Source organism: Tripterygium wilfordii, chromosome 4 (assembly GCF_013401445.1).
Source record: "Tripterygium wilfordii isolate XIE 37 chromosome 4, ASM1340144v1, whole genome shotgun sequence".
Lineage (NCBI taxonomy): Eukaryota > Viridiplantae > Streptophyta > Magnoliopsida > Celastrales > Celastraceae > Tripterygium > Tripterygium wilfordii.
Genome location: NC_052235.1, coordinates 4,816,798 through 4,843,046, shown reverse-complemented (window position 1 = coordinate 4,843,046; position 26,249 = coordinate 4,816,798). Strand labels below are relative to the sequence as shown.

The following is a 26,249-nucleotide window of genomic DNA, read 5'->3' as shown; positions in this document are numbered from 1 at the left end:
CTTTTATTGGCTCATTTTGCAATTAAAAAACTGAATTTGGCATATCAAATTTTCAAAATAACTTTTTTTTTCCTTTTATAATTACCCTTTTTCAAAAAAAAATCCCTATTAGGATTTGGCTTGTTACAATATCTTTTAATGAAATCTCAAAAATGATTCAAAATTTAATTGTTTATTATTTTGAGTACAAATACAATATATTACACACCATCAGATCAAGCCTATCAAAGTACTTGTGTCAACAGGCCTCACGTAGTACATGTGTCAACAGGCCTCACGTATGAGGCACAAATCAAGCCCACGCAGGGGCTAAATATTCCGCCCACATACCAATCAAGCCCACGCAGGGGCAGAGTAAGTCCACACACCTCCTTATAAATATTCCGCCCACATACCTCCTTATAAATATTCGGAGGAGGTGAGACTAGAACTCATAACCTCAGTCAGGGACATACAAAGTCATTGTCACTCAACCAATGACTCATTCGCAAAATTTAATTGTTTATAGTTATACCTGAACGTATCTATGTCATTAATCACTTACCATATACTATAATTATTCGATTACTGATATTCAACCCCAAAATGTGCATTTTATCATTTTTCTGAATTCCTTCGGGCATTCTCATTCCCTTATCTCAATCCAACAAGATTTATCCGAGTTGTCCTGTAACGTGCTCTACAGTTATTGGGCGTTCATGCTAATTTAGAGTGGGTGCTGTCACCTCCAGACGTTGGACTAACCAGGATTGAATTGCCCCTTACCGGTCATAGAAGTTGTTGCAACGTGACGTGTGCGGTTCTTTTCGAAATAAGCCACGTCTTTATGAGAGTTTCCTTCCATCCAATATAAATTTGCCATGTCAGCTACGGAAAACATATGTACTTTGGGCTTACTAGAAAATGGGCCTAAACCCAATGCAATAAGGCCCTTATTTAGACCGAAGAGCCCTTTAACCTCTAACCCAACTTACACAAAGGACGACGGAATTTTCTTTTGATTTCTTAAATGCACTTAATTTATTAACGTTTTTCAAAATCAAATTCATGAAGGGTAGCCGTTTCTTGCTTATATTCTCAACAAGATCATATTCATATGCTCGATTACACCAATAACGCTTGTTCACTGCTGTTCTTGTATCTCACGACTGCAAACCTTTTGACATCATGTTGACCTTTGATTCCCACAATTGATTCTCTTTTATACATGCACCTCAGTATTCAATCCTAGTTTATTACGAAGCTGTTTTCCTGATGGTTAACCAATGAAGTATTCTTTATATATCCACACATTTTGCATCCACCATTCACTAAAAAGGCTTCTTGCTGAAAGTAAGAAACGCACAAAGTTTTTGCAACTCGAGTGAAGCACTGATGCCATACGCATAATTCTACTGACTAAATAAAATAAATCATCAATGGAGTTGACAGCAGCCTGAAACGGCGATACTACGCTAGCAATAGTTTCCCTCAGATGGGATGACCTGGAATGCAAGCAGGCAGAGAGCAAAGAAAGAAACAACTAAAGATGAAGCAGATTAAAACGGAAAAAAAGAACAAATAAACTATAATGAAAGTAGCAGTAATAGTAAAGAAAGCCACGATCCTCTGCTCAAGTCCTTGCATCTCAAAATCTGGAATAAAAACTTACGGCACCGTAATGAGAGTTCCCTGAAAGCATCTCCAATCTCTCCCATGTCGAGCTACAAGCATAGAATAGGAGTTGCTGTTTATAACGAGAGAGATTGATGAATCAATTTTTTTTTTTGATGTTCCACGACTACATCGGTCTCATCCGCATTAGAGTGGTTTCATTAACCACTAAATTCCTTTAAAGAATGGCAACCAAAAAGACATACACAATGGAATTGCAAACCAAGAAAAGAAGACCCAAAAGTCATAGAAAAGAATGTTGTTTGGTTATTTACAACAGTACTTACAAGATTGGGTTTGTCATCATATCCCCGTGTTGGGATTGTTTCCTGCAAGAATGAGAGAAATTTCCAACCCTCGGCTGAACGCCTGGTTGAACATGAGCCGAGTTTGGAATGTTGATACAAATGGAAACCACGAGAATAATGCAACAGGGATGAAAATAATCATCCCCATTCCTGCATCATATAAACGTGCAATGGACCGAATGGATTGCCACAATCCCAGCTTTTTCATAATTGGTTTCCACGCAGATGCGATCTGGAAAACAAGTTGGAAAAACCAAATATTACAAATGGAAGGAAACTACAAAAGGAAATTCTTTGATCATTAAAAAAATTGCTGAGAGAGAATACCACGACTCATGATATTTCTATTAGCCTCTTATTTATTAGGATTTCATAGCACAAATATAATTAATTAACTGCTAGCTGCTCAGTATTACAAACATTTTCATTTGAACATGAAAAAAATGGTATATAATAGTTGGGGTACCAACTAGCGCCACCCATCTGTAGTTGCCAGTTTTTTTTTTTAAAAAAAAGAGCTCTAACATATTTTAAAATACATTTTCATCTGACCTAAAGTTTTTGCTACAATATGGGCTTGCAAAACTGAAAAAAAATTAGCAGTATAAAAGAGATTAAACATGCAGCTAAACAAGGAATGATGAGGATAAGAAACAACACTTTTGTTTAGGTAGAGATGCACTGACTGAATATAATGTGACAAAATCGATTAAGATTAAAAACATCTCGAGGAATAAGCATGGAGAAAGTACCCAAATTGCAACAAATCTCAGGTCAGATATGTCAAATATGCAATTAAAATGAGGAAATGCTTACACCCAACGAGAAGTGGGATTAAATTGTATGTGGTTTGGTGGACCCCAGTTAGATCCTCCAAAAGTTTTAGGATTATATTTTATGAGCAAGTGTCGTTCATTTTTCAGCTCTGAAGTCCCTGTTTAAAAAGTATGATGAGAAGATAGCAAAGATGCCAAGGAAAGAAATGTCAGATACTTCTAAGTAAGCTGACGAGCACTCACAGATAGAATCCCCCATCCGGTGGGCACAAATGCCAAGATGCATGCAAAAATGTCTGGAACTGTCAAGTCTGTAAATACAACTGCGATGGCTAAACCAGCCAGTGCCATCAAGAAAGAGATTCCTTGGATGAAGCGCAATAGGAGCTGGAAATTAACTGATATCTTCTGGCTGAATGTGAACACCTGCATATAAAAGATTTAAATGGCAATTAAAATTTGCATCACCATTGCAGTCTTGAAGTGTCAAGACCAGTATCTCGAGTTCTCCAGTCATATACACACCTTGAAAAGAATAATAATCACCGCTAGCACGACCCATGACAGGCCATAAACCTAAAAGGTATCAAACATGCCACAAATGACAGCGTTCAGTTATCATTTTACAACGTTAAAGGCCACACTTTATGCAGAACAAGAAACACCAGAAGTAGCAATAATATATATTCTCCATGGCTAGACACCGGAATGATTGTTGTCCTCCTTGCTTTATAATGAAAGAGGAGAAACAATTTAAACCACAAGCAAACTTTGCAACAAAAAGGGAAACTCTAATTAGTCTTGCTTAATGACAGCTGGCTGTCCATGTAGCAGAACCAATGATTGGCATATAAGAACTTGTTCAGGAGAAAGGCTGTTAACAAGTAGGATATCATCGTCCTACATAAAAAGCATTGTAAAAATGCAACCACCAAAATACAAGCAGCAGTTATATTCCAGGAGACCTGAAAGCTTTGAAACGGCAATCTCAATTTGGAAAACAATTTTCACATTATTGTGGAAACTATCTTGATAGTCTTCTTTTCCCTTCTGAGGAGCTGTAACTTGTCTTGTTTGACACAGGTATCAATATAGAATTTATAAATCTCACCATATTTATTTTAAAATGGTTCGAGTCATAAATTCAAGAAATCACATGGTTTAGATACAGAAAGAAGAGATGTTAAGAGTCACACCACAGGTGAATATTCCTATCAGGCCGAACATAAAATAGATGACAATAGCTTTACATAAAGAAAAATGGACACTTACAGAATTGGTAAAAGAATAGTTTCAGTTCAAAGGACAAAGGCCTAACATATAGTGGAAAACTAGGCACCTAAGGCAATCAAATACAGGTTTGGCGGAAAAATGCATAGACAAAACCTATCAGTAATGAGTGCGGGGTTACCGTCAATGATGTATTTGTTCCTTGTAACTGTAACTTGTACACAATGCCATACTGGAAGATGAAAAATCTAAGACTCAAAATAGTCTCCATTATGCTCCCTCTGATGGTTCGGATATGTGCCTGTGTATGCAATCCTTGAGCTTTATTAACAATGAAACAAGGAACTAGATAATAAGGACCAAACATAATGGTGGTAAAGCGCAGTGAGGTGATAAATGTAGCACTACAAAACCATAAAAAGGCAACAAAAAAACGTGAACCTAGAAAAATTTGATAAATAATGTTCAACTCTGTCTTTTACGGTTTTACCTGAAGAAGGGCAAGTAACAAAGGGTGCAACAAAAGTAAATCAAAGAGATAAAGACATATAGCACCAGAGTCACCTCACCACCTGGTACCCCCAATATGTTCGGGTTAATATGCATAAGGCCTATCCTACAGGCGAACATGTGGCTTGGTGGTACAATTTGAGCCATAATTACTGGGGTGCAATCTAGATGTCATAGGTTAACAAAGAGCCTACGTATTATGTGAGAAGGTCTGCGTACATCTTGCATATTCCCGACCCCAACCACTGCAGGAGCCTTGTGCACGAGTGTTGTTCACTTTTACCTTTTTATGCATAGGCCTATCCAAAGTTCTCATTGTCTAGCTTTAACTGGTCACCAAATCTTTATTAATTTAGTCAGAAACAAAGCATATATTTGAGTATTGTTTTCCCCAAGCAATAAAACCTGAACAAAACAAGTTTTACTAAAATCTCTCTCTCTCTCTCTCTATCTCATTTGACGGGTTCATTGTTAATAGCAAAGAAGTCCATGTCTGCAAAAAAAAAAAAAGAAAAAAAAAAGAGGATTTTCTTGTGCTTTTTATTATGCTGATCACATGTTAATAACTGCTAAAAGTAAAGAAAAAAAAATCAACCAAGTAATGAATTTGGGATGAAAGATCAATAAGCAACAAAAAAGATTTTATGGATAGCGATTCAGACACATCAACTGGCTGAAAACTATGTTCATATTGAAAAAGCTCTTGCACATGCAGGATTGCCTGTTACACACCATCTGATACACATTTCAAGTTGTAAATTATTTATGCGCCTACGGCAGAGAGAAGAAGCATGGGACACGTTCCTTATTCCAGTGCAGTTGGCATAATTATAGATGTTGTAATCTATAGTATGCCCAACCTTTACATGAGTAATAATGGCAGGATTCATCAAATAGTCTTTTTTTGCCTAAGATTGGATTATCGGTTCTTTTCACTTTCTTCTTGCTAGCTAGATCTGAAGTGGCCAGCACTTGGCAGAAAATGAGAAAACAAAAGGCATATATGTCAGGTCTTGCTTCCTGTTCTCAATTTAAAAAAAAAAGCAAAAAAAATTACAAGAACTACTAAACATACAGAGTTGGTAACAAGATTGTATCCCCGTGAACATGCAAGAAAGAATAATAAAAGGAAAGTTCAGGTATGTGCTCTGGGAGTGAAAAACTCGCAAGGATGTACGGAAATATATTATATAAAGATCTGATTGATAGGTTACCTTCATAAATAGTGAATAAATTGCATTCAAAAAATAAAAAAAGTAAAAACAGCTATTTTGTCCTTTGAAATTCAGGGAGCATAACATTATCCTTCAAATCCAAAAAATGTTAATTATGTTAGCCAATCATAAGCACATTAGCCCACACATAATTAGAACAGGCATGCCAAGGAAAATAAAAGTTACCAGTTCCTCATCCCACCAGGCTTCCCGGCTTTCTTCTCCCTTAACTCCAATGCCACCTCGATAAAGAAGCCAGTATGTCCAATCTCTGAAGTCCTCCACTGTCCTATAAATACAAAATACATAGTTATTACGCAAAACTGGGATTATTTTTTTTATTGTTCAATAGGGATTTAGCCGACCCCAAACTTTCGGGACAAAGACTCGGATGATGATTTTGATAATGTTCAATAGGGATTGAAACCCCTGCCCCAAGGCATGGTGGTATAGAGCTTGACAATTTGAACTAATGGTGCTCCTCATACGCAGGAAAATATAGAAAACTGTACTTACTTTTGCCACTCAAATCCAGATGGATTGAACAAATATGGAGCAAAAAGCCAAGAAAGAGCCATAACCCAACTGCTGATGCTCAGAAGAATATATGAGAGGGCACCGCCTTCATTATATCCATATGCAAGGTACACTATCAACAATATCACGACCTCAAATCTGGAGATAAGAGCATACATCAAATCAGTTATTGCATTGCAAACAAATGTGCAAGATTTCAGGAAAATAAAGGAGCGGGAGGTAGGGGTGCGGAGCTGGGGAAGAGAGAAATACAAACCCTTTCACAAAATGACTACGGGAGTAAAGCCTGTAGTTCTCAGCAAATTTAATATGCCGGACCACAAATCCTCTGCCAGTAGCTCGATACTACCAAGAAACCCAGAATGCTTTAGCAAGCTACAATGGAAAAGAACAATTGAGCAATAAAACAAGAAGAACAACATACCTTTGCACCACCATGAAGTATTGTTCGACTGCAATAATGTGTTTTTGTGCCCAAAGAGAATGTACAGAAGACGGCACAAAGCTGAAGCTGCATTGTGATTGTTGAATATCCCACATCGATTGGGAAAAGGGCTGGTGTATGGTTTAAATGAGAGTTACCTCCAGCTTCTTGATAGGCCTTTTAAGGGGTTGGACAAGGGGCCCAATATGTTAACATGGTATCGGAGCCAGCCCAATGCGATGTAAAACTCCACATGTGTGTGGTGTGAGCAGGCCCAGGTGAGGCATTGGGCTCACAGCCCACACACGTGCGAGCGGGTGTTGAATATCCCACATCGATTGGGAAAAGGGCTGGTGTGTGGTTTAAATGAGAGTTTCCTCCAACTTCTTGATAGGCATTTTAAGGGGTTGGAAAAGGGGCCCAATATGTTAACAGTGATAAAACTGACAACAGCCTGGAGTGATAATAAATAGATTAACATATGAGTGAATAAATAGTTTTGCAATTTTCTATTTGAAAATCCAGATTAAAATAAGGGGAAAAATCAACATAAGGAAAGAAAGAATAATAAAAATCATGTAAAAAAGAAATATTAGATGTAGGATCAGCATTTACCTTTAGCAAGCCCTGTTCCAAGACGAGACCAAAAATCAATGGCACAGCAGTAAATACACCAATTTGGAGAAGAAACTGAGTATTCAGAGCAGCACTCAGTGCTGTGTTATCTGTTATGCGAGCTCTCACTTGAATAGTTTCACCCACACCAGATAATGCCTGAAACAACATCACATCAGAGAGAGAAGGAGAAGAGTTCCAGTAGGTGTTATGGCAAAACCGTAGAAAGCCAGTTAGCTTAATGCTAATTAGCACATATCAAGTAAAAAATCAACACTAAAATGCAGATCTTTAAAAACTCTAATATTATATAGACCAATTACAGTATACTTCTCAATCCTCATTTAAAAGAGACATGCTCGACACCCTCCCCCTAGATAATGACGACAACTTCAGCATGAATTTGATTTTTCAAATAGCGCACGGTCTATCAAGACAATAACAAATTCCCAAAAAATTGGCTTAGAATTTAATTGCGAATATGGCACCATTAATTCAATGTTCACTCTAGAAGTCATCAACCGAAGCTATTAGAATGAAATATGGAACATGGAAACATGCAATCATTTAGATCAGTTAGCTCCATATCAAATAATATTTTAAAAAATATATAAAAAAGAAATCCCTTTCAACAATATCAGCAGAAAGCCAGAATACAGAAAAAGATATCTCTATGACAGGTCGATAGCAAATCTTTCAAATTAGATATGCTTTTAATGAAGCATTCTTTTATGACGAGCAGAGAAATTAATTTGAACAAAAGCGTGATATTTTCAGAATTCAGATATGAAAGAAATGATGCTCAGACTTACCAAATATGTCCTCCCGTAAAGGAAAATATATACAGTTAGCACCGTTAACTGCAAAATAAAATGAAAAGAACTGTTCAGACATGCAACACTATAGATTACGGCTTGGAGTTCCAAATAATACTGACTGCATCCAGTTTCTCACAAGGAGGTAAATTTTCAGTGGTCAAAACTTTTCTTGTTCATTTAATGTACTTGGAATGTAAAGCCATGGACACAAGAAGGTGATAATTGAGATGACAACAATTTTTTCAGTGTATGAGTTCCACGTCAGGATTACTCTTAGGGCAATGCAATATCCATTTTGCGATTATAAAAAAAGCAGGCAAAACAAGCAGCACACGATTAAACTGAAAAAAAAAATTGATAAAGAAAGCCCAAGAGAAGAAGAATATGCGTGAAATGCCCAAATTAGAACATCAGAATATATTGGTAAATTATTACTTGTCCCCTTCCCATTTTTCCCTCAAAATTTCTCTAGACAACTCGAGCAAACACACAACTCAATTTATCAAATGAAAGGAAATTGTCACAACGCCTAAAGACAGTGAAATATACCATGTTACAAAAGTAGTATCCCACAGTGGTAAAATAGAATGACAACATCCGAAAGAAATCAAATAGTTGTCCAAGCCTGTAAACATCTCGACTAAGAACTTGCTCGCCATTACCACCAGCAACCTTCCCCTCGAAAAAAGCAATCTGATTGAGGCCAACATCCCTTCCTTTACCAACCTGAAGACCTTGAATTAGAAAATTAACATCAAATATAAATATTACGAGGAAGTGAACAATCATACCTGAATATACTCATGATGAGTTATATTCCCTTGGCGTAAAGTTGAGTTAAATCCTGCATCATAGTAAAATTGCATAATTAGGAAAAAAATTCCTGCAAGTAAAATAACATAATTATACAATTAAGCATAGGATCTTCTCTAAGACTTTGAGAAGAGACAATTAAGGAATTCAATAGAAGAGAACATAATAGGTAACAACCAAAAAGGGTAAATCACAGAAGCCAAATTAGAAGGTCCTCACAAAATTACACACAAATTGAACACCCCCCCCCCCCCCTCTAGTAAGACAGATATTTGAACAGGATTCATCCCATTCTAGACAATCTAACTTTGGAACCCCCATTCTAAAACTAAACAAAAACTTCAAAATTCAACATTTATGTGGCAGCGTAGCACTTATGTCCCTTTTGATGTTTATCATTTTCAATTATTAGCATGAAATATGAATGCCAATAAAAGTATGGTACATCTATCAGCACTCTTTCCTGTTTGACAGAGTAGCATCATGTGGCACAAGATAAACATTCCGTGCACAATGTATAAGCCACCGGTTATTTATAGAGAATTTCACCATCATCATCAAAGCATGAACCAAAACACCAAAGGCGTCGGCTGCCCAAATCCATGTGAAAACCAGTTCAAATCCTCTACGTAGATTTCATTGCACCATTTATTTTGGTCCACGATTACACTCTACCAATCCGGTAGAGTCCACCTATTTTTTACCACTTCCATCCATGTTTATTTCCATCCATCTTGGAAAATATGTAAACCGTCTTACTAACTCCTCATATTTTGTAATTAGAGAAACTAAACAAAATCAATAGCAGAAAACTGATTTTCAGACCAATAGTGTAACTTTTAATTGAGCTATGTGAGGATAATAACAGCAAATGAGGCATATCTCGAAATTTAGATCACTCTCTATCTCATCCTTCTCTGTTCATCTTTTACATATCACACAACCGTCGCCGCCCCCTCCCCTCTTTTCATCTCCTATTGCCAAAATCCAAAATAGTATCATGCCTGAATCACCGTGTAACACTTAACACATTCATACAGTAGAACTATTAAGCCTCAACAGACACTATTCGACAGACACCAAAGAAATGTCTTTTTGATAGGAATTTTACAAAGGCTCTGCACCTTTGTCTCCCTAGAAATGTAGAATATCTCTAGTTTGGTTAGAGATGAAAATAACACCTGGCTAGTTTGGTTAGAGAACAATAGAATCTTCAATGGCAAGGAGACACTTACGGACAGACTCATCTATAATTCCCTGTGTACTCCTAAATTCTGGCTATCAAACACTTGCAAGAACTCATTTGCTATTATCAGCTTAGCTGATTTGTAATCGTATTGGGTTGCACCCCCAAGGTGCACAGCTATATTTTGACCCCAAAAAAAGTTCTGCAAAGAAAATTTTATATGGTTCAATTGTCATGCCAAACTTGATAGGTGGATAGGTTCAATTCTGAACTTAAGCTCTAACAAACTTGTTAGGTTAAGCAAGCCCTAATCAGATTTTTACAGAGAAGCCTGATCTGGCTGGACAAAACTTTAATGTCTTGACATTTAGGTTTTATGTACCAAACCAAACCCAAAGACACTAGCACTCTGCTTGGATCAACTTGTTTCCTTCCCTCCAAATCCATTGCGAGAAACAGAATACCTGCAAAAATGTCTTCACTGATGTTGATAATGCGAGAGGCCTTGCTGATACCATCTTGTGTAACGTGGGAAACTCTATCAAAAACATCAGGATGAACATAATGCATGCAAACCCTGACATTGTATAGATGCACAAAGTTAATAAATCTATGAACCTAGAAAGGAACAAATACATTAGAACCTTTTCTTTCAAGCAAACAAAACAAAAAATTTGAGCCATTAAACTGGACTTACTTCAAAGCATTTGCAAGCACACGCTGACCCAGAGTTACAAAGCTTGTTTCTTGATTGGACATAAAGGAGGCCAAAGAAGAGACACTGCACACAATCACAAGTAATCAAATGTTGTAACGGTAAAATTGGTCGAATGTTCAGATCCGAAATTGACTAAATGGGAAAATACCTTCCAGTAAACACATGTTCCCTGACACCAAGGATGGTAGCAGGACGAATACCATGATCATAATGGAATTCCTCGAGAAGATTTCTCATTTTCAAGGCTTCCTCAAAATAGTTGTCCTAGTACAAGCAATATAGAGATGGAAAAAACTTTTCAAATTCAAATGCGAAAAAAAAAAAGCAATAGAAAAAATAGGTAAGAAAAGGGATGGGGAGAAAAAAGCAACCCAACAGACAAATAAACTAAACTAGTTTCAAATTTAAGCAATTGAAATATAATTGCGCATATCGTATTTGGCAACAGTTGTAATAGCAGTGACCAGCAAAACTCAATCGAAGTTCAGATTTTTTCCCCAACTTCAATAAAGACTGAACATGCATTTTTGGTAACATAGAATAGTACACACATGCAAAGACAAAATTATCACATGTATCTACATTCGTTCTCTACATGCACAAGCAAGGGTGCATGCATCCAAGCATATTTGTATGTAGATGCACATGTGTGCATAGATGGAGAGAGTGAGGGTAGAGGGGTCAGGTTATGCAAGAGTGAGAGCAGCCCAGCGTGTCAACTTGTCAAATCTCTAGTAAAAGTGATGAAATTCAAGGCATTCAAAATGTGTACAGTTCTCCTGAGAAAATAACAGAAAGCTCAAGCAAGAAAAATCCCTACGCACTATGGCTTTTTAGGTCAACATCCAAGCTTGCAAAAAGTTTCAGGTGTCATGAAAACCCAAAATTGTTTGATGAAAGTATGAAGAAAGAATAATCGGCCACGACACACACACATGGATCCAACAATTAGAAACAACCGTGTAGCGCTAAATTCTTCTTTTATGTGAACTAAAACAACATGAAACACCTAACAATTAGAACACATCACAACTAGATTATAGGTTTCGTCAAAACAGGATGTCCAAAAGAACTGCATTGACTGACCGGAAAAACTCTCAAGTCTCACATGATTCATATCAATGGTTTGAACCGCATTTCCACGAGTAAATATAATTGCATGGTTTTGATTCTCAGGTTTCCCTTTGCCAAGTTTTGGATTTCTGGGCAATTTTATAGAGTAAACTTCCTGCAAACTAGAAAAAATAAGTGGCATGTTCGACACATAACATAATTGAGAAGAAAGCATGCCAGGATACCTAATGACTAGAGATACTAATCCACTGCAGAATGTGGGACATGAAAATCAATTTAACCAACCATGAAATAACACATTTTAAGTTTCTCATACTCTATTAAGATTCTTGTAGCAAACTCAAATATTTGGGATGTTGTGTTGACAATGATGGTCCGGTTAAAAAAATCCAATACAAAAGACAATGTGTTTGTCCACTTGACCCACATGCAGACAAACACACAAAAAAGAATACAGAGTGGAGCTACATCCCTATATATCATTTATACCCTACCACAATCAATTTAGTCATCAGAGCAACTCCACTTGTTTCCTCTCTTGAGCTAAGAGGATCTCGTAAAAAGGGGAGCAACTTCCAGTATTAGGGCCAGCAATAGGTTTTTTCTTTTTTCTTATTGAAAAAAATATCAGCACTACCATACAACAATTACTAATTAGAATTACCCTATAACCTCTCCCAGTGTTAATTACAATGCAGGACAACATGAACCTTACTGTTGCATTGAACTAATTTTATTTGCATTATCAAATAATATCCAAGTGTGAGGGAACATAATATAGTCCCGTGACCAACCAAATAGAAGTCCAATTCCACAACAACTAGTTTAACAGAATACAACGAAGAGCATATTTTTTTCGAACTTTTATAGTTGAGACATTCAAGCAAGAGAAGATTGAAGAGAGATTTAATCCTCAATTTGAGCATAATAAAAGCATCATTTCTCCTTTTGATAAAAAATATCGAAAACCCAGAAAGCATGGTGCATCATTCCTATGCAAGAAGTAATAATCAAACTATTTGAAAATTGAAATAGATCAGTTCACAGGGACATCCACAATGTCAGAGAAAACCACTGGTAATGCATATTGAACAACTGGGTTATCACAATTGAGCTATAGCTATAAAGTTACAGCTCCTGGGTAGGATTAGTATTGGTAAAATGAAAAGTTACCTACCTGTGTTCGATTGTTTTTCTTTTTCTATTTTGCTGCTGGAGAAAGAGACAAGGGGAAGGGGGTGATGTCAGGGAGGACTGCTAATTGACCTATTTTATTAGGTGTGTGTTATTGTTCCACGTGTGTCTAATGGCAAATTTAAAAAACTTTTCATCCCAATAAAATGGTCAAATACATAAAAAACTAGGAAACTTAGAAACCTCAAGCTAAAATGAAATTCCAATCTAACCCTAAACACACACACACACACACACAGAGAAAGAGAAGTCTTGTCTTCATTTTCTATTATTTGAACAAAAAAGAACAATAACCAAGGATTCCTTTAGCCATCAGAATCTAATAAATAAACAACATTCAAGTAAAGAATGTCTGAAATAAATTACTCATGTAACAAAGTAGAAAAAGCAAAAAATTTAACCACCAAATCAAATTTTATTTTTTTTTCAATATAGGATATGCCAACCTTGTCTTTTCCATTGATGTCCTCCTTCACAAGCTTTGAATAGTATTCTGTGTGGACTATACCATCCTTCAGAGTTTCAACTTCATCAATGAATGCAACACACAAAGCTTCATTTCTAAAAGAAGGGAAACAGAATATATTGGATGTGCATAATGCAAGAAATATAAGTTATAAAATACATTTCTAGCCAAAAATTATTACAGCTGGAAATGCTCAAATATCAAATTCTAGAAACTGAATGAATCCCAAAATTAAATAAAAAAAAGGAAGATTAAACAAAGACAAGAAATATGATGATATGGGACAAGTTACTATCTCCATAAATGGAATTGGATGAAACTGCCAAGAGGCTGTTTCATTAAAAATGAGCTAATGCAAGGGATACCTATCTAGTAGTCAAAATTGATGGTAACAGTACTCCTTGGAAGAGAAAAGGCCAAAAAGTACTGTCTTAGAAATAAAGAGGCAAAACCAGATCCATGTAGTCAATTCCTAGTAATTGGTAACAAAAATTCAAGTACCCAGATCCATACACGAGAGATTAAGGCTTGTAATTGTGGTTAGTATTTGTTAGAATATGGTATAAATCATGTGAAATGCCGCTACCCAACAAGTTAACTTATTGAGGTTAAATGACAAAGTAACTGATCTTAAAATGGTACCAGAGCATGAGGTCTAGAGTTCAAACCTTAGCTTCTACAATTTAGCCCCCATTTGTTGTTACCCTAAGTGTGGGCCGTTGTGCGTAGCCCTAGTGTTGGGCCTTTGTTGTGTGCACGTGTTGGGCCGTCGGATTGCCCAGCCCACACTTGAGGGAGAGTGTTGCAATATGTATAAAAGTAAAATGTCCCAACCCAACAAAGTAAGTAATCTTAACAGTATTGATAGACCACTGAAAATTAAAATAGTTCAGCTTATACAGAAGCAACCTACAGCTGACCTTTGCATCAGCAACGCAATATCAGTTGCTTCAGGCTTTTGGTCCTCCTTTTGCTTTCCATATATTTGACATGTAACCACGTATGTGAACTTAAGGTCAGCCTGAGCCCGTGCTTCAGGAGACAACTCAAAACCTTGAGTCTCAGTACCATCAATACCAGAATATGCAGTCTTAACTAGCCAAAAGAGCATATACCTGTATCATAAGGTATGTGGGAAGAAATTAGTAATATCCAGAGTAAAGGGGAATGCATTTTAGAGTGCCAGATGACGTATAACCATAAACAGAAAATGGTGAAAGAATAGAAGTCAGGGATTACTTGATGAAGTCAGTAGTATCGCTCCTTGATAGTACAAATTGCAGTATCAGCAACAAATTATGATTTAACAGAAAAATATAAAGAACCTCAACTACATATACATACATACATACATACATACATACATACATATATATATACACATATACATACATACATATATAAAAGCCATAAACAAAACTGACAACCCAAGTATAGAGGTGAGATGAGGGAGCATAAAATAGTGAAAGACCTGGTGCAACCACTTGACAAAGGGAATCAAAGGCCAGCGATCACATTGATTGGTTAAAAGGTGGCAGGCCGGTATTCTCATGAGAACACTAATAAAAAATTGGACTCCAGCATATGCACCTATAACAATCACATACAATCTGAAGAGAACAGAATGTGCATTTGGTTTACTCTCTTCCTGGTAACCTTTTCTGTATTGGAGCACAAAAGACCAGCTAGACAGTAAGCTATTATCTGTATATGAAGCTGTAAACAACATGAGAAAACAAATAACGACAGAAAAGAAACAATGGATGGAAAGCCAGGCTACAAAGAACATACACATAGAGGAAGGATATGCTAGCTGAAACAGCACCAAACCAAATAAAACGTAGAAAAATTCAAGAAACAGCAACGCGTCGCGATGTAGAATATGCGCCATACATCATGATGACATCCAAGATGCCTAAATCCCAAATGAAAATCCTCAACTGTTGACTGAACAATATTTTAGCAGTACAAGAAATAATGTGCAAACATTGGTTGCATATATAAATTGAGAAAGAGACATATTGTTAAGAATCAAAGACAGTACATGTTTTCTCTTTTGTGCATTCTTCATTTTCTGTTATAGACATCACTTTAGACAATAAAGAAACTTACTCTCAAAAAATTTCATTACAACAAATGTTGGGCCAAGACTAAGAACTTGGCGTAATGTCTTGGAGTTCAAATTTCCATCATTAAATGCAATTATTGTGAGTCCCTGTAAAAACAGTAAGGATACTTAAATTATTAATTATGAAGAATAAACACAAGAGTTAAACAAATAAACCAAAAGGGGTTTAGTCAAGTGGGAGACTAAACAAAATATCCCAATTAAAAACTACATTTCAAAGTGAAAAATCATACGAACTCTGGAAATTATTTACTGTAACCATCCTTTTTTTATATTCAATTATTTATTCTTTTTTTTTTTTTGATTCAAGCCAGCATCTAGCAGGTCATTGGTGACCCGCCTTTCTCACTAGACCACAGTGGACGTGGTTAACCCAACTATTTTCAAGTGTAAGACACTGAAGATGTTTTAAAAAAAAAAAATTCTCAATAAAAAAGAGAAAAAAATGTGAACCAGATCGCTTACTTTCTGTAATTGTACAGAGGGATAACTATTTAAGAGCAAAGCAAGCAAAACAGAACAGGGAAAGAATGGAACAGATTAGGAAAAAGGAACAACAAGAAAGAAGCAGGACTAGCGTGCAGTTTCCGCACAATAACAAAACTAATATGAGGACACACAGACCAACGGGAAATATGGAAATAAGGCTTTAAGATGAATGGGCTTACCTGCAGCATCATAACAAGAAATATCCATAAACGGTGGAAACTATGATAAAGATGAAGAAACGTTCGATGCTCAACAAACGAAGTTTTTCCATGACGTTTACTTGATCCGGATTCGAGCATATACTGTTTAAAAATGAAACAAGAGAAACCAACAAAAGTTAAGCTAGACAAGGTAAAACACAAAGGCATTCACTGAATAGCTAAATCTATTATCTTACAAATTAACTTACCATATGTGAAACATATAAGTTTGCACAACAGAGTCCATCCTGCCATAATTTCTACTGGCATACAAGTACTTGGCAATAATGCTACATTGCCAAAATTTACTGCCAAACAATACGAGGCAATGATACACAGTTGCCAATCATCACGCCAAGCAAATCAAAAGCCATTCGCAACCCAGAAGGAAAAGGAGAGCATTCGAAAGCAAGGAATCTAAGGTGTGGATTTTAATGCATAAATGTCTCCATATGATTTGTAAATGGCATCCTCTTGGTCTTAGTGCCCTTTTTTTCCAATATATTTTACTTTACCATTCAAAAAGAAGACCCAATAGGTAACGCCGTAACGGAGACAAATTTACTAGAACAACAGCATAATTTCCTTGATATTGACCTTCAAAGATTGTTAATTGAACACACCACAACAAAGAAATCTATTTGCTCATCTCCATCAAAGAAAGCCTCGTTATTCCTCACTTTAGGAGAATTTAACATTTTCTCTAGCAAGACCAGATTTTTTCGAAAACATGAGCAAGACCACATATTTACCCTCGTATAACAACAATCGAATAATATAATTAGAAAGCATCTCCCATGTCAAGAAAGTAAATCCAGCTTAAAGATGAGCAGCAAGCTTGAAGCCAGATTCAAGGTCCAAAAGTTTTTTTAAATCCCAAAGAAAACGTTGCTACTTTTCACCTCACTTTGCTTCTAGAAAGCTAAAACATACAGGCTTCAAGAATCTTCTGAAGTAACTAGTGCATCACAATAGAGCAAATGAAGTGACCTGAAATGGAGGTAAGGTCAGCACCAATACAGAAATGCTTTAATGAGGAACACGGCCTTTGGGGAAATCGTTACCAAAAATATTCATTAAAATCATCATAGTTTCTCCAAGAAGAATGAGGTGCTCTTCCATTATCTCTGTTCGCAGCTTCCTGCATATCCTTAAACATAAGTCAAAACATTTTGAAACAAACTGTGTATCTCACACATGAAAATGACAGAGACAGGTCTGAAAAACAGCGTATAACTATCATTAAGCTTCCAGGAACAAGGAAATCCATTAAAATGGACACGAAGAGACCATTCTCCCATCCATCACATAGGGGGAGAAAACTGAAAAAGACCAAAAATAAGGTATCCCTTTGTATTCTTTTTTTAAAAAAATTTGAGACGCAAATAAATTTATTAGTTGGAGCACCAACGAAATGCAGCCAGGAAAAAAAAATACCGGGCACATGGTTACTATTCTCCAATAGCTTGCTATAAAAATCTAATAGCCACAACATAAAAATGTTAAGCCATCCATAAAAAAAAGAGTTCAAATGACGTTTCAATATCATTTAAAAGGTCCAGCATTTCAATCCTTCCAAATAAGCGAGGAAGTCGCGAATGGAATAGTCCTGAAAATATTTTTTTTTAATTCTGCTATTACCTTACTGGCTTCAAGCTTTAAGTTCAGAGGCTAAATCAATAGGCAGCAAGTATATTGATAGGCACCAACCGGGCTCCACAAGTGTATAAAGATAACGACTTCACAAAACCAAAATCTTCCACAGCAATCTAAGATTACTGAGTTGCTTCTAAATTCTTCATCTATGAAGGAATTGGAACCAAAAAGATACCAAAAAAAAATACTATGACCATATAAGTTGAAGAATTTTGCAAATCTTAGCAATGAAACAAAAATTAAAATAAAGACAAACACATGGATGCATGAGCCAATTAAAAACCGCTGTCGGTGTATCTAAAAAATCTAGTAATTTCATAATCAGTCAGATTAAATATATAAATCTGTTATCAGAGGATCAGAATAGGGTTTGACACATACCGCAGCAACAACCTCATACAGAGGACCAATGACATTACTAAGGAATGATACATCATTCTCTGATGCACAACTATTGGCTGGCTGAGCAATCTGCTGTTGTCTTAAAATATCATCCATTTCCCTAACCATCTGCACACCAAGTCAAAGTTACAAAACAGAGTAAAGAATTAATATCTTTTCTTTATTGTTAAAGAATTTGTTGCAGTACCATAGGCGAACCAACAATATCCACCATATGACATGAAAAAAGGGTCCCAAGAAAATCAAACTTGAAAGAAGTCCAAAGACAATGAGGGGATAAAAGACAGGACCAAGTATTGGTGATTCTAGAAGCACTTAGGGAAAAAAGAGATGGGAGGGGGACTTCAAGAGAAAACAATCTTGCTGCAGTGCAGAATGCATGTACAGGCATAAGAAATTTATATCAAAAACAGTGTAAATAGATCAGATGTTACCAGAATTTCCATCAAGAAAGTTAATAAATAAGTCAACTGGTCATCAACTTACATGATGAAATATGTAGCACAAGCACTCCGGAAGAACCTGACGTTAGAAGCTTCACCCCATATTAGAAAATATAAGGAAACAAACAGTATTTTCTTTTCCTTGCTAACAGCCTCCAAACTGAAAAAACATCAGCACCACTCAATAACTCCCCGTCATCATATGCCAACGAATTTAAAAAGGAAAATACAGAACCAACATCCACAAGATAAGTAAAAAGGACTAAAATCCATACTTGCTCCATACAGGTTGAATGCACAAGTAGCTACACCAATTAATGTAATTTTCAAGGGACTTCAGGAACACATTCTGTACAGCAGCCTCATCCAATCTCTAGAGCAGGAGCAAAATAAAGATAAAAGTACCCAAAGTGAACACACAGCTAATAGAGAAAATTACAGCAAAGGTGATCAAAAGCCTGTACGTGCAAAGGCATTTACCGACAAACATAGAGTCATAGCAATATGATGAAATTGTACATGCAGTTGAGAAAAGTCCCACATCGACAAAATAAAGATCTAATGGACATGTTAGAAGCCCATGAGTTTCCTAACACGTGCAATGTCCATCGTAGAGCTATAGAGTTATAAACATACTTCACAAAGTTAGGGATGAAAAATGTGAGTTCTGACATTCAGGGCAGAAAATATCACAAGAGCCAAACTATTGTCTCACCTATTTCCAATGGACACCAAACAAAGAGTTTCTTGAGCAACAACCAAAACAGACCAAGACTATCGTCAATATCCATGATGTTTAATATAAAGACACTTACAGGCTCTGTTTCATCAGGAACACCAAGTTGAGATTGCTCATTCGCAAGGAGGTGGATCACGTGTTCACGCTGGTTAGAGACATTGTCTTTCTGGCAGCCAAATAATTTCATAATGAGAGAAAGGAACTAAGAAAGCATCATAGCCATAATCGAAATTTGAGAGATCTATATGAAAACAGTGCCATAAAATGGATGACACAATTATGCAATGTTGTCTTGTTGAAGTAAGAAGCCACGGCCATAAAGTTGAAATAGCAAGCCCCATTCAATTGATTGTAAAGTTTTCTTATCCATGTTCTTCAGAAAGAACAGACTAAAATAATTGAACTTAAAAGTGGGAAGGAAAGAGTAATGTATATATTTAGAGAGAGACAGAAGAGGCAAGGGCAAGGGGTAAAAGAAAATGACTGCAAGAAAACTACATATGCTCTAGGCTTCCTCCTCAACTGACAATACATAAGAAAAAGTACTAAGGGCGCAATACCAAGGCATCTAGCAATAGTAAACAAATAAAGCTGATTTTGAAGATTACAAACCTGAAACCCAAAAATATATTGCAGAAAATCAAGCATGCTCGGTATCTCTAGTAGCAGGAGTAGGAAAATCTGAAGGCAATTTTGGCAGTCCCCTATGGTACTTCAAAGATGAAACTGCTGCACATACCTGTTGACAAGTGTTGCAGGGTAATTGCACAAGAAATAAATTATGGAAATCAAAGGTGGAAGAGGTAAAATATTTGACCTCCGGAAAGGACCCAATGGAATTTGTTATAGAAGGAGCGTCCAGAGGAATTATGTTATAAGCAATAAGGTCTTCAGTCATAGCAGCATCTGATTCAATCACCCGTTTCAACTGCAAGAAAGAGCAATCATAAAATAAATGGTCAACCCCAATAACAAATAACGGCTGAGCAACAAAAATGCAAATACCACAGCATCGGTAATTGCAATAAACAACAGATACCATTCAGGTAAAAGGAATAATTAACAGAGAAGAAAGTCAGAGCAATTCACTGAGCACAATCAAATCCCCTATCATCCATTAAACGACATTTTGGGCATTATTACTTAATACAACAGTAATGTCAGGCAGGATGCAGAAAAGTCAGTCCACACAAGAAAAATCGTTCTGGATGTCAAAGATATAGTTACATTCTGCTACAGCAACTGAGCAGTAGAGCAACTAAATTCGTTTAGAGCCCAAACAGAGCCACAACATTAGGCCTCTAGAGTGTTGCTGAGAAGCAGAAGCACGCCATCTAATGAAGAATTGAAGACATATTAATTATATTTAGGAGGAAAGAACGAATAAAGTAGAAAGATGCCCCAAAGGATCTTGGCATGTTATAGTTCGATCTCTCCACCACATGCTGGCACGCCCTCAAATTAGAGGAAAAAAACGTGGAAATCTTAATAGAGATCAGGTGAGCTTAAAAAATGAGAGTGGTCAAAATTATTTCCCCAACACAGAGGAGATGGGATTTATAACATATACTTAAATGATCATTCACATATTCGTCCCCAAGAAAGAAAGAAAAAAAGGAAAATATGATTTACAACTCTCTTCTCAATGATTAAACCATGCTGACATTTATATTTTTATATGCTCCACATAAAAGTGTAAACAGCAGTCAACACTCAACAAATGTTGTTTGCATGTTGTAAAATTGATAGCATTCTCTTACGGCATTTTGAAGTACAGAATCCTTAGTTCCATGAAGTCATATATCCAAATTTCCAAAAAGAAAAAACGAAAGAAAAAATTAGATCACAGTTCTGAGCAAATTATAAGACTTTCAAACCTCATCAGAAATTTCCTTGGTAAGCTGCTCTAGTACTGTTCCCAAAACTTTCAGAGTTGCAAAAACTCTTTTCCTCTTAACTGTTTTCCACTCCAATCTAGATTTAATAAATTCATGGAACAAAACAAAAGAAAAGGTTGGCACATATAAAATTCATAAGATAAGTAATAAAGATATCTATGTGTAACTTAGAAGCTACAATAAGAACTGGTGGCAACCCAAAATCCAGAAATCAGACACGCAAAAAAATAATAGCTCATCAGATCAATATCAATAACTCCACTGATAATCACAAGCTGTTTTGTTGGATGGAAAATACAATCTACAAAAACTGCCTCACTGCCCATTAGCCATCATAAAATCCAGTTTGTTTCTTTTTCCACTTTATAAATACCGCAAATCGCATTAAGTCAAGTTAGAAAGAAAGGTCATCATCAGATTATTTTTCTCTTACACAAACATAATATTTTGTATCATTTTAAAACACAAACCATGTACTGAAAAGGATGATCAACTACATAAGCCCAAGACCATCAAAGAACAATAAAATACTATTGCCTACCGAAAGAAGCTTGAGCACCAGAGAACCAATCGAGGATACCACTTGACCTTATTGCTCTTTCCAATAAAATAAAATTACAAAAGGCACAACACAAGTAAAGCACACGAGTCAGTCAGAGAAAGCAGAGGCAAGACTATCATTGAAAATATAAGAACAAAAAGTCATATTTCAAAGGCAAAGCTCAATTCACATAATAAATAAATTTGTTTCTCTGCTCAAGTTACATACTCCCCAAGATTTCCACTGAAAACACCAGACTCCCTCAACCTCATTTCTTCCTCCCGTAGCTTGAACACATTGTTCTTCTCTCTATAAATCCTGTAAAACTCTTGTAAGCGAGCAATATCGTGACTTCTATCGATGGTTCCACCTTCCCTCTTAGCTAGCTTTTGCTGAAAATTCACCAATGAACAAGGAAAGGCAATGGTTGTTTTATGGGAAGATCACATTAAATGAAAACCGACCTTTCAGGCTTTCACCATTAGTTCGTTGCAAGATTATTTTTTTTTAAAAAAACACTAGATAAAAAGGCAAAAATACTTCATTTTCGAAACACACTAAAAAAAAATAATTCATATAACACATAACCACAGGCATGCTACCCTGCCCATCCTAACACACAAATGCACTCAGTCTTACACATATGCATCGACCAGTTAAATGGAAACTTGTGTTTTGACAGTTCAAATTTATGTGACCTGTGGTCTTTTGAAGGGCTGTCCTTAATAACTCATAGTCGCATACTACTATTTAGGTGATGGAGGTATTTTCATTTCAATAGGATTACAGAGGCCATGGGAGATGTAAGGTCAAGCTTTTCAATTTCAACCTACATCAGAATGTTAATTTTTTTGTCAAAAAATAATTCAGGAGATTGAAGGGATTTTTCTTCATACAAGTTTTTGGTGTTTCCATTGAGTGTGCAAGATGCACTCTCATATCATATTCTCGCTTTTTAATAAATTAATTATTAATCAGGAATTCAGGAGGAGAGAGAGAGAGAGAGAGGCATTGTCGAGCCCAAGGTAAAGGAGGTAAGGTTGTGTGGAGATTGGTCTTTTATCCAACATATTGTGTGCAAAGAAAAAAATGTGTAGCTAGCTTTTGGGATAAAGGTTTGGATGATGATGACGATATAACCGGAGGCATGTCTCGGCACCTTAGTAGATGCTTAACAATGTTTTCATGGTCATCTCAATAAACAACTAAACATTCACTCAATTAAGAGCAAAAGGTTAAATCTACACATTAAAGCAAACTAAACAAAATAATACCTGGATAACAGACATTAAACCAGTCTTAAATTGTAGAACCCCTCTTCCTTCACTATTGGGATCCAAATTTTAGGAAAGTGAGTAAGCATGTTCACACACTGCAGATAGACACTGAAAAGTTAGTATCTTTAAAAAAAATATACATACATATATGCATAATCATACAAACTACAAGTATATCCACAATATATCATGCATACAAACTGTATATATCATGCACATCTTGAAAATAAAAAATACGAAAAATGTATTTCCGTGATTCAAAAGAAAACATAACTCGTCGTTTTGTTATATCTACAAAATTACAAAAATTATCTGAAATATTTGCTCAAGCTAATCTCTTTTTTTTTTGGTCAAGAAAAACACAAGATCAAAGTTGCAACTCAATTTCCCTGTTGATATCACGGCTGAACAGAACGTAAAAAATTAGAGTATTAGACCCCTATTTGTTGGCTCTAGACTTCGGTATCCATCTTGTTTCCTCCACTTTTTGATTCTTCTATATATGGCCATTGAAACAGGTAAAGAACAAAGTTGAACTTCTCTTCTATCACATCGTGATTAAAAAATAAAAAATGGTAAAATAGCCCACAAACTAACTACTTGAGCCTAACAATGGAGCAGTACGGTGAGCACAAATCAAAACTCATATTTAAGAGATTAGATGTTTAAACTCCTGGGTTCAACTCAAAATGAAGCACTTTACTATCACGACATACCTGTCAGTAAAACTGGACCTGACTAAATGTTGAGAAGCTGGCCAGCTTCAATAAACCATTAGAGAGCTGAACCAAAAAAGATTTTGATAACTCTACTAACAACACGAACCTTTTCCTAAATCAAAAGTACTATAGAAGACTCAATAACTTTAAGTTTTAAAAAATGGTAGATGTCCCCAGCCCAACACATCATTGGCATACAGATTTATAACAAACACGGAACTCGTTTCTTCCAAAAAAAATCAGAAATTAACCAACTTGAATCTGCACAATTTAAAGTTTTAAACTAACTAAAATTGAGTATGAAATTCTTCTTCGAAAGGAACACCAGAAGTAAATTCCAACAAAATTTTGTTAGGAATGGCAAACATTTTTATTTATTTTTTTGGAAATAATGAGCAATTCAAGACTAGAGCATCCGGGACATTGTTACAAGACAAGCACTGTACACCCCATTGCAATTGAACAACCACCAATCAAAACCGAACATGTATTCGCTTGGCATGAGAAACTGCCTGGATATTACAGAAAATTATAGTCAGAACAGACCAGAACTGAAACTTAACTAAAATAGCCACCATTAATTCATGGTGAAAACTGACAACATAAGGCCATATTACTGAAAATTAGCATTAAACAACTGGAAATTTGTAGGATATTTCAAAATAAAGAAAACCAGCCCTAGCGCCGCAAAGTCAAATCAACACTGTTTCATCTCTACTTTACATCTCGTGAGAGAGAGAGAAAAAATGACAAATATAATAGAACATTCAAACCAGATCAATCAGCACGGGCAACCTAAGGCCTTATAGCAAAAACATGTATGAAAATAAATCCAGTCACACCCAAAAACACAAATGTAAGAAATAATTTTTTCAGAAAAAGGATACATACAAATTCTGGAGATATTAGGATCTTCATCTTGAATTTCATCAGCAGCTCTCAAAATTGTATCTATATCCCTGTTGTTTGCAAGGGAAGATGGAACATTCCCAGCAATTCCACTAACAGGGCGACCAAGTGCATCAGTCCCAATTCTTATACTTCTTAATGCAGCCCGCACTAACCGCTCCCATAGATCATCCACTCTAGACATGATTTATCAAGAATCGTGCATGAAACTGAACAAATTTTGGCCCCTCCTGTTCAACAAAAAACCAAGGCGAAAGTAGTTCAAAAATAGCAAATAGACAGAATAGCTGAGTTGATAAAATACCCAGCAAGGTATCGTGAAAGGCAACAATTATCCTCAAATTTCCAAGGCAAACCTTACATTGTTTCGTAGAGATAAAAGGCCGAGATGATAAAACACGCAGCAAGTAAAGTTCACACATGCAAGCGCAAGCCAGGTGCTCGGGAAGAAAATAATTTAGGGTCAAGCTGAATGTGAATTTGACATACACCAAATCAATTTGCAAACACACAGTTAAAGCAATAAAAGCAGTGTTAAGTGAAACAGATGTTCCTTAGGTCACAACAGTAAGCAATTAGGGAATGTTTTTCCCACCCTATCTCGGAACCAAACAAAGAAAAGCAGAGGAAAAGTTTTCGGGGAAAAGCATACCTGATTTGCGACTGTAAGAAACCCTAGAGGAGACGACGGAGTAGAGAGATAGCTGAACCAGTCGACTAGGATCAAGACGGAGTGAAGCTTTGCTGTTTAAAAAATAGAAACCCTGTAAAAGGGAAGGGAAAAAAAGAGAATCTCTGCAAATAAGGGAAAGGAAAGTTTTGATTTGCATGACGCGGTGAAGGAAACCTAACGTGATAGGGACACTGCCCGTTGCGCATCGAACGGTCATATTTTGTAATATAATAAAATATAAATAAATAATTAGATATGCAACTTGTCCTAAAAGCCCATTGGGCTTCATATGCGTGTTTTCTGATCCTCGACTCCTTTGTATAATCCAACTTGTTCTAAATGCCAATTGGGCCACAAGTGTTTTTCCTTGGACTCTGCATTAAACAAATCGGCATCCGAAATCTCTAACCACACAATAAACAAAAACGAAAAAAGAAAAATAAGAAAATATTTTTGCTAGTAGGTGAAATCAAGGCTCAATTTGAAAATTTATTTATAAAATCAATGAAATTGTATAGTATCTCTCACCATAATGTAAGATTTTCCAGATTCTATTTCACCATAAGCGAAGATTTAAATTTGGTTGCATGTCAGAGAACATCTCCTTCCCAACAATAATAACAGGAAACTCAAAAGATC

General features: G+C 36.1%; 1 pseudogene; it reads right to left on the bottom strand.

The window, feature by feature from the left end:
- Window positions 1-1,538: 1,538 nt before the first annotated feature.
- On the bottom strand, window positions 1,539-25,789 carry LOC119996829 (annotated as a pseudogene).
- Between the last annotated feature and the right edge of the window lie 460 nt (window positions 25,790-26,249).